The sequence below is a fragment of the Scylla paramamosain genome, chromosome 21 (assembly GCF_035594125.1).
Source record: "Scylla paramamosain isolate STU-SP2022 chromosome 21, ASM3559412v1, whole genome shotgun sequence".
In the NCBI taxonomy this organism is placed as follows: domain Eukaryota; kingdom Metazoa; phylum Arthropoda; class Malacostraca; order Decapoda; family Portunidae; genus Scylla; species Scylla paramamosain.
The window spans coordinates 6,089,746-6,102,324 of NC_087171.1; the positions used below are offsets into that span (position 1 = coordinate 6,089,746).

The following is a 12,579-nucleotide window of genomic DNA, read 5'->3' on the forward strand; positions in this document are numbered from 1 at the left end:
ACTTATTTTCAGCCATCACAGACACCATCAATGCCCAGAGTCCTAGCTTCATTTGCATTTGAATTCACCATTGCACTTTAGGAACTGAAGTCAGAGTTTGAAAGGGAAACATAATTAGATAAGGGACATACTACATTCATCATAAAGACATCTTAATGAGAAATAGTTGGGTCTTAGAAGATAGAAAACTGAACATTCAATGCCACTTTTATAACAGCAAGTGATATCATTATATGCATAGATAAATCTACCAGCTTTGAACTGAAAATTATATCAACTGAATAGAAGAGGGAGATATTTTTAAGTGAGATCACAGGCATATCTCTATGGTACCACAAAGATAATTGAGGGCATCTAAAGCATCAGAACACTTTGTCCATGTAGTGAGAAGTGTTTTGGCAAAGTTCGATAGAACAATATTGAATAGCTCTTTAAAAATATTTTGGACACAAGTGACTGGATCATACAGAATGGCTACTTGGAAAAAACACACCATACTTGTGGATGTGAAAAACACAGAGTATGATGACCCAGAGAAACAACAATAGTTTTATTTTTCACTACCATAAGCACTTGAAATAATTACAACAGCAGAAATGAGAAAAAAGTAACTGTAGTGACCAGAGATATAATGACCAAAAAATTATCACAGGATCTTATGATCAGTCAGGAGTTCAGTTCTCAATACGAATCTTTCACTGCAATTCATCCTGCCTTCAGAGCCATTTTTCAGGCCTTCCTTGAGGTGTCCAAGGAGCCCATGACAAAAAAAAATTCACTTTGCCATTTTCATAAATACATGAAACTATAGAAACTAAATAAATAGATAAACTCTCTCTCTCTCTCTCTCTCTCTCTCTCTCTCTCTCTCTCTCTCTCTCTCTCTCTCTCTCTCTCTCTCTCTCTCTCTCTCTCTCTCTCTCTCTCTCTCTCTTAGGTGTATTTATATAAATCCTTTCCAGAACCTCTGCCTTTATTGACAAGGTGACTTTTATTTTACTTAAAAACTGATTTATGAGGAAACTGGAGGGAGGGGATCATACATTACTTTTTGCCTTTGGAGTAGAATGTCTCACTCTAAACATTCAATTTTAATTTGCAACCACAAGCTTTGTTGGTAAGCTCTCCATTATGTGTATTTTTTTCAGCAAGAACTTTTTTTTTTTCTTGTAAAAGCTGTACACTGCCAAATACACTGCCTTATGTTTTGCCTTTTCATTTACTTTGAATGCATAAATAAACAGGTTTTTGTGGTTCAGGGCATACTGAAGGGAGGGTAGTATACATGTGGACAGCAACATAGGTAAAGAAAATTTTTCATGTATTTGTAAATAATAGTACTATGTATGAGCAAAAAAAAAAAAAAAAAAAAAAAAAAAATGTAGAACATTTCATGGAAAAAGTTACCTACTGCATTGATCTTCGGAAAAGTTGTCTTCCTTGAAAATGCAGGAGGAGGCTTCCGGGTATGATAGGAACATATCATGTCTGCATGTGATATCAGTCAAAGGAGCTGCCTTATGAAGCTTTTTGGTCACTAATGACATTTAATCCAGAATTTCCCATACTATGTTAACAAAAAGAAAAGTACTATATCTTGGCTCTAATTATTGTTCTCCCTTTAGAGTCTGCATAATGAGTGTAAAACTTGCCTCACTGATAAAAGCATCACAAACTCTGGGCAAATACTTTTCAGATTCATTTGTTGTTTCTTTTTTGTAACTCCTGCAACAAGTTTTTCATTTTAATTATTTGAATGTGCTAGTGGGCAAGTAGGTTGGCTATGGAACCACTGATATTTTGTTTTTTTATCAAACTGATGTGTAACATTAATATTATGTTGATTTCATGAGATAGATGTATATGCATCAGCCTATCTAGGTGTTTGCTTGTTACATCTTCCATTAAATGTCTGAGGGCTTTCAATGGTCCTAATGATAATACCTATGAGAAAAGTTCTGAGAAATGTAGCATGCTTTTGATTTTCTCACTTTCTTTAGTTATTTCAAACTTTCTACATCAAATCCATAATAATGATTTTAATGTTTAGTTTCAACCCGTTTTATTATTAACACATGCTTTTCAACATTCTCTTTTGTTTAATTTGCCACTTCCTTCACACAAAATTGCATGTGAAAAAATACTTCTGGAAAAATGTGTCTTCTCACCTAATGCACTACACAGTATATCCTTGTATTTGTGATGAATTTTTGCGTGACTGGTATTTGGAGTCCATTTTTTGGAATTTTCAGATAGATAATGCTGTATACTCATGAAAAATGTACAAATGATACAAACATGGTATATTCTTTGTGATTGTTCTCTAGGAATATTTTCCACATGCCAGATTTCTCTATGGCTACTTACTCTTAATTCTGACTTCATCAATTAATCAGTGATAGGTATTACCACTTAATTAAACAAAGTAATATCTCTCTCTCTCTCTCTCTCTCTCTCTCTCTCTCTCTCTCTCTCTCTCTCTCTCTCTCTCTCTCTCTCTCTCTCTCTCTCTCTCTCTCTCTCTCTCTCTCTCTCTCTCTCTCTCTCTCTCTCTCTCTCTCTCCAATCAAATGAGTAATGCAATATGTAGAATGATAACAATGAGAAATCTGCCAAGTATTTATGACACATATCTGATGGCTAGAAAAATAAATGGTTGTTATTTTTTATCAAGAATATAGGTATGATACAAATACATATAATACTTTAACTTGATAATTTATCACTAGCTTGGAATATGGTCTGCTACTATATATGTAAAATCCATGTGATGGTTTCTGTACTTGTATTAGAAATTATGTCTTCATTGTGCATGTTGTTGGTGAGTGTTGTCTTGGGTGTGCTGTAATATCTCTGAGATGTGTCAAGTCAGTCTTTGTTTGTCAGTTAATTTGCTTTTGGACTATTCTGGAAGCAAAGCCAATGATAGACGATGTCTGTGTTTTGAGATGACGTCAATACTAAGGAAAATAGTAAATAGGACATGGTACTGAGTAGGGACAAAATACCCTTGGTTGCAAGCCACAATCCAATCATTGAGACGTGGTTGTCATTATGTACTGTTTGTTGTAATGAGGATTCCTAGACACTTGTTAAGCAAGACACATAAGATATCTTTGTTATATATGTATGTATTTAAACTTATATAAAATCATGTACTGTACTCAGTGAAGTTTTCTGTGAGAAAGACATCTAAGTTTATAAATGGAAGTAAATTAGTGTTGTCATGGTAGGATTTTCCAGTTTGAATATGCAATCATTTAGGTGAGAAGGAAATGCAAATTTTTAATGGATTCATGTTTTAATTTTGATTTATTCAATTTATAGTCAATTTAAGGTTCATAAGTACTATTTGGATGCAAAATAAAAAAAAAATAATGATTTGGATAATTCAACAAAGTAAGGAAAAAGGTGGTAGAACATACATAACTACACTCTCCTAAGAGTGCAAAAGAATCTGAAAGTGGAAAAATATTAATGTATGTAGTTATAGTACTATGAAAAAGGGAAGTCGCAATTAGCTTGTCACTTGAAACTTATAAGTGATATTAAGTTTATATGAAATATTTAAAATAAAACTGATGTAAGTGCTTAATAAATGTGCTATTTAAAAAAAAGAAACTTGCCTTTTCCCAACATATGCAAGAAAGCACCTGATAAAAAAAAAACTCTTATAAAGAAAAGAAAGTTAAACTATTTTACTGTTGTCTATAGCTATGCAAATGTCATTACAATCCATCTACTTATTTGTTCATATTTAACTTAAATGTTTTTTATGGAATACATATAACCACATCAGAAAAAGAGAGAGAGAGAGAGAGAGAGAGAGAGAGAGAGAGAGAGAGAGAGAGAGAGAGAGAGAGAGAGTCCAGCTAATGTCTTGTGTTGTTGTATTTAAGTGATGGAATAAATAATAATTAAAAATACATAATGTCCTGTAAATCTGTGTGGTTGTGGTTACGTCTTCCCAGTGTAGTAATAAATGTAAGTTTTACGTAAATTATATATAGCCTCATCGTACATTATGTAAGTCCAATATGGTTGTGATGTTTTATTTACCTGAATAAGAAATCATGGCAGCAACATAATTACTTTTTATGTGACTTCACATCTGCCCAATGGAACACAGGCTGACATCTTAGAGCAGTGTTGAAACATTTATGTATGGCAATTCAGTTTGACTTAAAATCTTTATGATTCTAATGCAGCTGTCATGTAGGGTACTAGTAATGCCTACCTATGGAAATGGAAATCTATGTTTGCTCAGAATATAGAAGTGGCCAATATGTAAAATTAAAGGATACATACCATATTGATCAGGTCTAACATTGTGATGCTACACACATTATTCATTTACCAACTTACAAAATAATAACCAATTTAAGAGAATCTTGGGACCTAGAGTACATGAAGGAGCTTCACTTTGAAGAGCATTACATTGAACAGGCAGTAACATACTATGAAGAGAAAAAAGATCTGCTATTTAGTGCAGTATCTCTGAGGTGTGTCAAGTCAGTCTTTATTTGTCATTTAATTTGCTCTTGGACTATTCTGGGAGCAAACCCAGTGATAGCTGATGTCTGTGTTTTGAGATGAAATAAAGTGAGATCAATACTATTATAGTATTGTAGTGACGGGTTCTAAAATCTTTATTGCCTTAAAATTAGTCTCCTTGGGATTGCACACACTTCTTCCAGCAGTCCCACCACTATTGGAGACATTTTTAGAATGTGTTTTTTGATATGGAGTACTGAATAATTTCCTAATGTGACTCTTTTAGTTCCTTTCAGAAGGAACATTTTCAGCTTGTGGAATGGCCAGTTATGACAAGGTTATACATATCACAGTATCACTGATTGAATGGCCAACATTGTCATCAAGTGAGAGCTACATACCTCACATCATGCACAGCACATAATCTCAGAGTTTTGTGGCATTTTCATAGTTTTACTGATAAGTATAGTTAAAAACATACTCTGAGGAGGTACTGTGTAGTACTAGTGCCAAAGTGCCAGTTGTTCTGTTCAGCTTGATTGAATCATCTTTGCATTTTCTGTTATATTGCGAGTTCTTCATTCATTCCCAACTTATGGTAGTACAGAATGTTCTTATCATTCTTTTAATACTGTACTTATGAAATATTTCCCCATTTATCCATGGCAATTCTTACCTGTCTCATTGGAGAGATCCCTTTAGTATGAGTATTTTCAACCACATATACGGTATATATAAAGAAAATTCATCATAATGCCACCAGTGATTTTTAAGATTTTAACTAATTTCCGGAGGTGCCATCCCTGGGAGTGCAATACAACAGTAGGTGGTGTGTGTTCATACCATGGATGTATAATGGGTCTTAATACCTCCATGGTTCATACATGCATGTAGCAAGTTGGCAATGTGTCTGCGCCAGCCCACATTGCCCATAAAAAAAATAAATAAATAAATATATAAAAATAAATAAATAAATAAAATAAATAAATAAATAAAATAAATAAATAAAATAAAATAAAATAAAATAAATAATAAGTAATAATCCATTAATTCAGCCAGTAATAGTGTTTTATTTCATCTGAGAAGAAAGGCGGTTAGCACACGGCCTATAATAAATTTGAATCAATCTGAGCCACTCTGAGAAAAATGTTTGTGTGCTCTGGATGAACATCCAATTGGCTAATTTTACAAAAAATACTCAAGGTTCCTTGATATTTTAATTTTCTTTTTATTTTTACATAAACAGTGTTCTACTGCAAGTGTGATGTGTGAGGCATGTTACTTAGCGTCTTTAGCTTGAAAGAAGGAAAGAGAAGGTAAGGATGAATGAAATGCCACTCTGTCAGAACATTAAGTACTTTTTAACACTTTCACTACAATGCGAAAGAACAGCACCAAAAGTAATGCATGAAATCTTCAAAAGCACCTACAAAAAAGTAGGGGATAAAAAAGAACAGATTTTTAATTTCTACTCAGTTTAAAGATTGGAGGTGGCTAAAGAACAAATGAACATGGGGCAGAATGATTAGTAATTAAGGAAAGTTGTACCAAATAGCAGTGAAAGGGTTAAGGGCTTCATGATTAAATTAAGTTAGGTTAGGTTAAGTTTAGTTGGGTTAGGTTAAGTTTAGTTAAGTTAGGTTAGATTTATGTTGGCTTAGGTTTGGTTAAATTTGGTTTAAAACCTAAAAGGTCTGTGGCGTGAGACCAGTGGAATTGGAACACATTTGTAGTGTGCGATAAAAGTGAACAGCGAGGTTTATCGTGGGTGTCACTCTGTAGCTATGAAAGCTATTTTCTGGTTGATTTCCACATGATTTGCTCTTATCACAAATCATAATTTTCCGAAAGGAGTGAAAGGTGGGTAAAAGATAAAATAACTTTTTTTGCCGTGGAGATCGTTAGCATTTTTATTTAAAGCTTACATCGAAATCTGCTAAGAAAAAAAAAAAAAAAAAAAGTATCATTCACCAATTCTTAATATTCACCGAAATATGAATATGTGCAGGATTATAAAACAGTAAAAAAGAAGACAAAAAGTGAGTAATGAATTAAGTTATATAAAAATTTCATACAAATATACAAAATCCTTATAAACAGTCATCATGCGTCTTAGAAACAAACGATTTCCACCTTCCTATGACTTGAACTCTTTGAGGAGGGAGGTTTCAAGACATCCTTCAAATTTTGACTACCGCTTTCGACTCTGTTCAGGGGCCGACACCTCAGTGGATCTTTTTATTTTTTATTAAAGTTTTGTTGCCCTAGGCCGGTGCTCCTCCTAAAAAAAAAAAAAAAAAAGAAAAGAAAAAAAAAAGTAGACTCTCCCACTTGCAGCTTGCTAATTGGTTTGGCTTCTATAGTGAACGCATTTTTAGTGAAGAAAATATCATTATTAATAATAATGGTAATAGTAGTAGTAGTAGTAGTAGTAGTAGTAGTAGTAGTAGTAGTAATAGTAGTAGTAGTAGTAGTAGTAGTAGTAGTAGTAGTAGTAGTAGTAGTAGTAGTAATTCTACCACTTGAATATATTATATTTCTCCTGTTTATTTTTATTGTAGTTTATTCTTTATATTATCAATTGATTTACTGCTATTACTTATATTGCTTAACAATGGTAATGTTCATAAAACTGAAAATATACTAAAAAGTCATTAGAAAGTTATGGGAACAAAATATTTAATGGATTTATTCTATAACTTAAAAGAAGAAAAAATAATTCAACCGTTGATGTGAGGCTTGTTGTTAGGTTATCCGTTCCAACAGCGAGAACTCAAAATATTATTATGAAATTTGCTTCTCCTTTGTATTTATAGGCTATCTAAGGTCATTATTCGGATAAATTAAATTATTTCCTTCCATTTCACTCCAAACTGATGTGTGGTGTTGATAATAATGGTGATTGTAACGTCAGGCAACACCAGCTCCATGCCGAGCGCCATGATGGTTCACTGCCTTGCCAGCGCCGCACCTGAGACAGAAAAGGGTACCGGCCGGCGAGCCACAATGCTTTGCTTGGTATTCAGGAAGGAGGGATTGGATTCTGTGTTATGCTTTACCTCCAGGACCTGTCCCGCCTTTACTTCCTCGAGTAAGTTGACATTATGCTCTCGTGCTCCTAATATTGCAAAGTAAACAGTTGCATAACGGCTGATCCTTGTTGAGGTGAATTAGTAACAAGAAATGTTGGTTCTGGATAGTTCTTGAATATAGGGTATATGAGGACACTAAAGTAATTTTCTTACGCCGTCTCGTCAATTTAAAAGTACTCCCACAAGCTTTAGCTGTTTTAAGCACTTTAACATGGCTGCTGCATCGACAACAGCTTGGATTTCATAATCAGTTGTGGCTTTCAGAATGGCATGGCTGCGTGCAGTCCTTGACTTTGTGATGATTTAGGCCGCTCGGCCTCAGCTACATGGATGGCTGGCATGCCTTTTGGGCTACAGGTGAGAACGTATTAAATTTTGACTGCATCCTCGATGTCATCTATGGTGAAGTCTAGATGTTGCAGTAGGTCTTCACTTCCAGAGAAATCTATTGGATCTTCAACTTTCTTGTTTGGCAGTGGTGTTCTGAAACTCTTCTCATGCTGTCTCCTCAGTCCTGCGATGCCATAATGGTTATACTTGTGAGATTTTCATTTGTTAAGGGTCGAATTTGGGCACTAACTTCCTTACATAGACTTGTTTGCATAGTTTAAGAAGTATTTGCTGTTTGACTTGATTGCCGAGACAGCCTTAGTATCTTATATTTTTTCTTCCCTGTAAGAGTCGAATATCCTTACTTCGGTTTCCTTCAACTTTTACTTCAAGTCCTCTTGATGATTTGTGTTTCATGCTTCGGTAAAGATACAGGACACTGCTTTCATCCTTTTCATCAATATCTCCCTCCCTGGCCCCAACAAGCTTGGGGACCTGGCGGGAAAGCGAGCTTTTTGGATGGGGGGAGGCCAAAATAGACGAGATATGACGATCCAGGGGGAAATCTAAGGACAAAACATGCCACTTTTGATGGAAATTTATGTAAATTTGGATATTGATGTAAAAGTCGAAGGATGAGATGCCATATTTTGACAAATGGGGAAATTTCTAGCCTAACCTATCTTCACTTTAACCTAACCCAACCAGGGAGATGAAGTCCCCCTTGGAATCCCCTGTAAGGACACAAACCTAACCGAACCTGGTAAATGTTTACTTTCTTTCCCGTCTCAAGTTGAGACGAAAACAATTTTTCTGGTAGATTTCATTGTGTTTTTAATTAATCTGCCAACCATTTCTGTTGGAAATCAGCTGTTCCTCCCCACAAAGAACTGCTGATTTTCAATGAAAATGACTAACAGTAATACAAAACACACCAAAATCGACTTGAAAAATAGATTCATCATCACAGATAACACACGCATTATAATATCACTGTTACCCCCCACTCTTCCCTTGTAAAGTAATGATTTACAAAAATAATGAGTAATAGATTAATGCAAAACACGCCAAAATTTGCCTAAATTGTCATCACAGGTAGCACATGTGCTGTTGCTCAGAACCACTTGCTTTCATTCCTTGCCAGGGACAAATTCCCTAGCCTAACCAAACCAAGCCAAACCTAACCTAACCCAACCTGACCTAACCAAACCAAACCAAACCAAACCAAACCAAATGTTTACTTTCTTGCCTTCTCAAGTTGGGAGACGAAAATATTTTTTCTGGTAGATTTCAGTGTTGTTTTTTTAATCTGATTAGAAATCGGCTGTTTTTTCCTCCTCTCCCTCCCCTAGGAACTGCTGATTTTCAATGAAAACAACTAACAGAGTAATATAAAGCATGCTGAAATTGACCCCTAAAAAAATAATTTAATCCTCACAGATAAGTTACCCCCACTCCCCCTCGTAAAGTAACAATTTACGAAAATAATGAGTAATTAATTAATGGATAATATGCCAAAATTTGCCTAAATCCTCATCACAGGTAACACACATGCCACTGCTCAGAACCACTCTTTTTTTTATCCCTCACTAGGGACAATTTCCCTAACCTAACCTAACCAAACCTAATCTAATGCAACCAAACAAAAACCTAACCTAACCAAACCTAACCTAGCTTAATGAAATGAAACCTCACCTAACCAAACCTAACCTCATCTAACTAAACCTAACCAAACCAAACCAAACTGAATTAGTTCATAAAACACCTTACCTTGCCAGTTGGGCAGCACTCATTGGTGGTCAGTCTCCTCATTGCTGGAGTCACTTCTCCAACTCCTTGTACTTTTACGAAAATTACAGTCACTATTACACTTCTGGTACTTTACACTATACGGGAGAACATCATGTTCCCTTAACCCTTAAGGACTGGGGACATCGATTGACATCTTGCTGCTAAAAGACTGGGGACGTTGATTGATGTCCTGCTGCTAAAGGACCAGTGACGTTGATCAACGTCTTTGCTAAAATAAAGCCAAACTATCCTATTTTCAACCTGATTTGCTAGCCAGGGCTATGACTACGCTGGTTTCAAGTCTACAGCTAGTCTCCATCATGGCCTGTTCCCGGGAATGTGATTCTGGTGTTCCTGATTCAGCTTGTTTGTCCCCGCATTTTTCTTACCTCCACTCCCCATGCTCATACCATGCTAACCACACCATTAGCCACTGTAATGTGCAGGGGCAGAGAAAATGTCCGGGTTTGGGGTGTATGGAAAATTGTGGAGCACCAGTTTTCTTTTTCCTCAAGGTATGGCCAGGGCGAGTCGATTGGACGCATGGGTTGAGCCACATTCAACTTGTAATATCTTCATAACCATAGTGCCTACAGACTTTTGGATGAAGCCATCCAAAAGAGGAGGAATTAATTGTGAGGAGAGTACTATTTTCTTTCACTCATTTGTTGTAAATTTAGAGTAATAAGCATGTGAAAACAGGCTATTTTATGTGTTTTGAACTCAACCTGCAGTCCTGGCAGTACAAATTACACCCCCCCCAGGTTCTTTAGGGGTTAAGAAAACTACTGCTACTTTATTTATCTCGTAGAAATGGGAAATAACCAAGAAGTAATTATCCTTGCAGCCACCAGACATGGACATCTTAGACATACTGATTCAAATTCAACCTGCATCTCTCTTCTTTGATGAAACAAAGCTCCCTGATAGGCTGAAATAAATAAGTATTTTTTTTTTATTGGCCCACAGCATTTTCTTCATCCAAAGGTACCAATCAGCATTAACTATTCTGCGCCAGTGCACTAAGGTCACTCACCCCAGCGCCTCAAGCATGTATGAACACACTTGACCTCACCTGATTGACAGTTGATGATTTAATATGAAGTGGTGTGGGTGTGTCAGTCTGTACAGTTGCCCCTGACAGACTGTGGTGTCACTCCATGGCAGGACAGATAAAATTAAAAAAATCACTAACGGTGATTTCTGAGGCATTTATATGGGATTGAAAATACACAGAATAAAAGGCTCTATCTGATGAGAGAGGTAAGAATTGCTGCTGTTCCACTGGCAAGAAGAGTAACAAATACCTCTAACCTAGCATTACCTAACCTGAAATTACCTAACTACAGTAAAATCCCTCTCATCTGGCATTCGAGTATCCGGCAGCTTCAAGTATCTGGCACATTTTTCCCCAAGCCTTAAAATCAATAAAAAATCAGTGTGTACTCATAAAATCGATTAAAATTCCTGCGTGAGGCATACTTTGTCCCCTCGCCACCAGAGCGCACTGCTTCGTGCCACCCGCAGCCCACTGCACTGTGTTTACTCAGTGACTCAGTACCGCATGTGCACTGTTTATCGCCTGACGCCTTCATCATGCCTAAAGTTGTAGAAAAGAGGAAGCGTGTTGTGCTTACACTTAAGCAGCTGATCAGATCAGCTGCTGGTTAAGATCAGCTGATCTTTGTTATGGTAAGATGCATGAGTGTAGGGTGGTGATTGTGGACATAATTTCACTTTTATTCAAGTATCTGGCAATATTCAAGTATCCAACATGTCGGCAGTCCTGTTGATGCCGGATAAGAGAGATTTTACTATAATTGTGGGGGTGGGCTTCACCACCCCCTTGACCCCCTTAAGGACACTCCTAGCCTAGCATTACCTAACCTAATCAAACATTACCTAACCTACTCCAACATAACTTAACCAGTATGTACCGTGGCAGTCCCACACTATTTCTCACGGCCAGCATCTGAAATTGTCATATACTAAGAAATAAGATACATTAACACTCACTAAGAGAGGAAATAATGCCAAACTTCAAGGTTGTGAAGATAAAAGCTGCCATTTTCAAAGGCTGGTTTTTAAACAAAGTTTCCTGGTGTGGTAGTGATAACCAAAGAAAAATCATGATGTAAGTTAAAAATTTAACTTTAAAATTAGTTTCATTCACTGTAATAAGGTTTGGCTCACTAAGGTCTGAATCATACTAAATGCCATGCATCAGTCTGATGGCATTGTAACATTGATGGAGTTTTGAAAACCAAATTAAAACATAAATGTTTCAAGGATAACTGGGGGCATTTCTCTGATGGATATCCTTAATAAGTGAAGCTGCATCAGTCTCCAGGCCATGTAAAACTGGGTCTTACCAACTGTGGCCATGAGGAATTGCATGTAATGCTGCAGAATACAACTTAATGTCCCTGTTGTTGCTTAGTTTTTATTCAGTCTGATCAGTTTGTACCTGAGGATCCCATAAAACATTGTGCTAAATATCATGCATCAATTTCTTGGCCACTGGCAAATTGCATTCTTGACAGAAGGAAGATGATTTGTTTGGTTTAAGGAGATTGCTTCCCCGTGAGCATGATATTGAATGGTGATTTTTTTCTTCTTTTGAGACCAGTACATTTCCTTTAGAACGAATTTGTTGTTTGCATTCTTCTCAAATGTAGTTTACTTGTGTTATAGTAATATCCTTTTGTTCATTAGAAAGATAAAATTTGGAAAAAACTAAAATTGCATATGAGTAACTATGTGGGAGAGTGATCCAAATGCCATTTTTTTTTAAATGTCACAAATTGCTCCTAAAGTTTACTGTTACAAAATGTCAAATATCTTGAGAATCAACAGTACAATTTTAGAGAAAT

The 12,579-nt window shown here is 36.0% G+C and overlaps 1 long non-coding RNA gene across 1 annotated transcript in view; it reads left to right on the plus strand.

Annotated features, from left to right (window-relative positions):
• The first annotated feature begins 7,400 nt into the window (after positions 1–7,400).
• The window catches only part of LOC135110919 (uncharacterized), a 37,195-nt gene continuing 32,016 nt past the window's right edge, over positions 7,401–12,579 (plus strand). The window contains exons 1-2 of the long non-coding RNA XR_010273490.1: positions 7,401–7,584; positions 7,850–7,942. This is a non-coding gene — a long non-coding RNA (uncharacterized LOC135110919). The remainder of the gene's footprint in view (positions 7,585–7,849; positions 7,943–12,579) is intronic.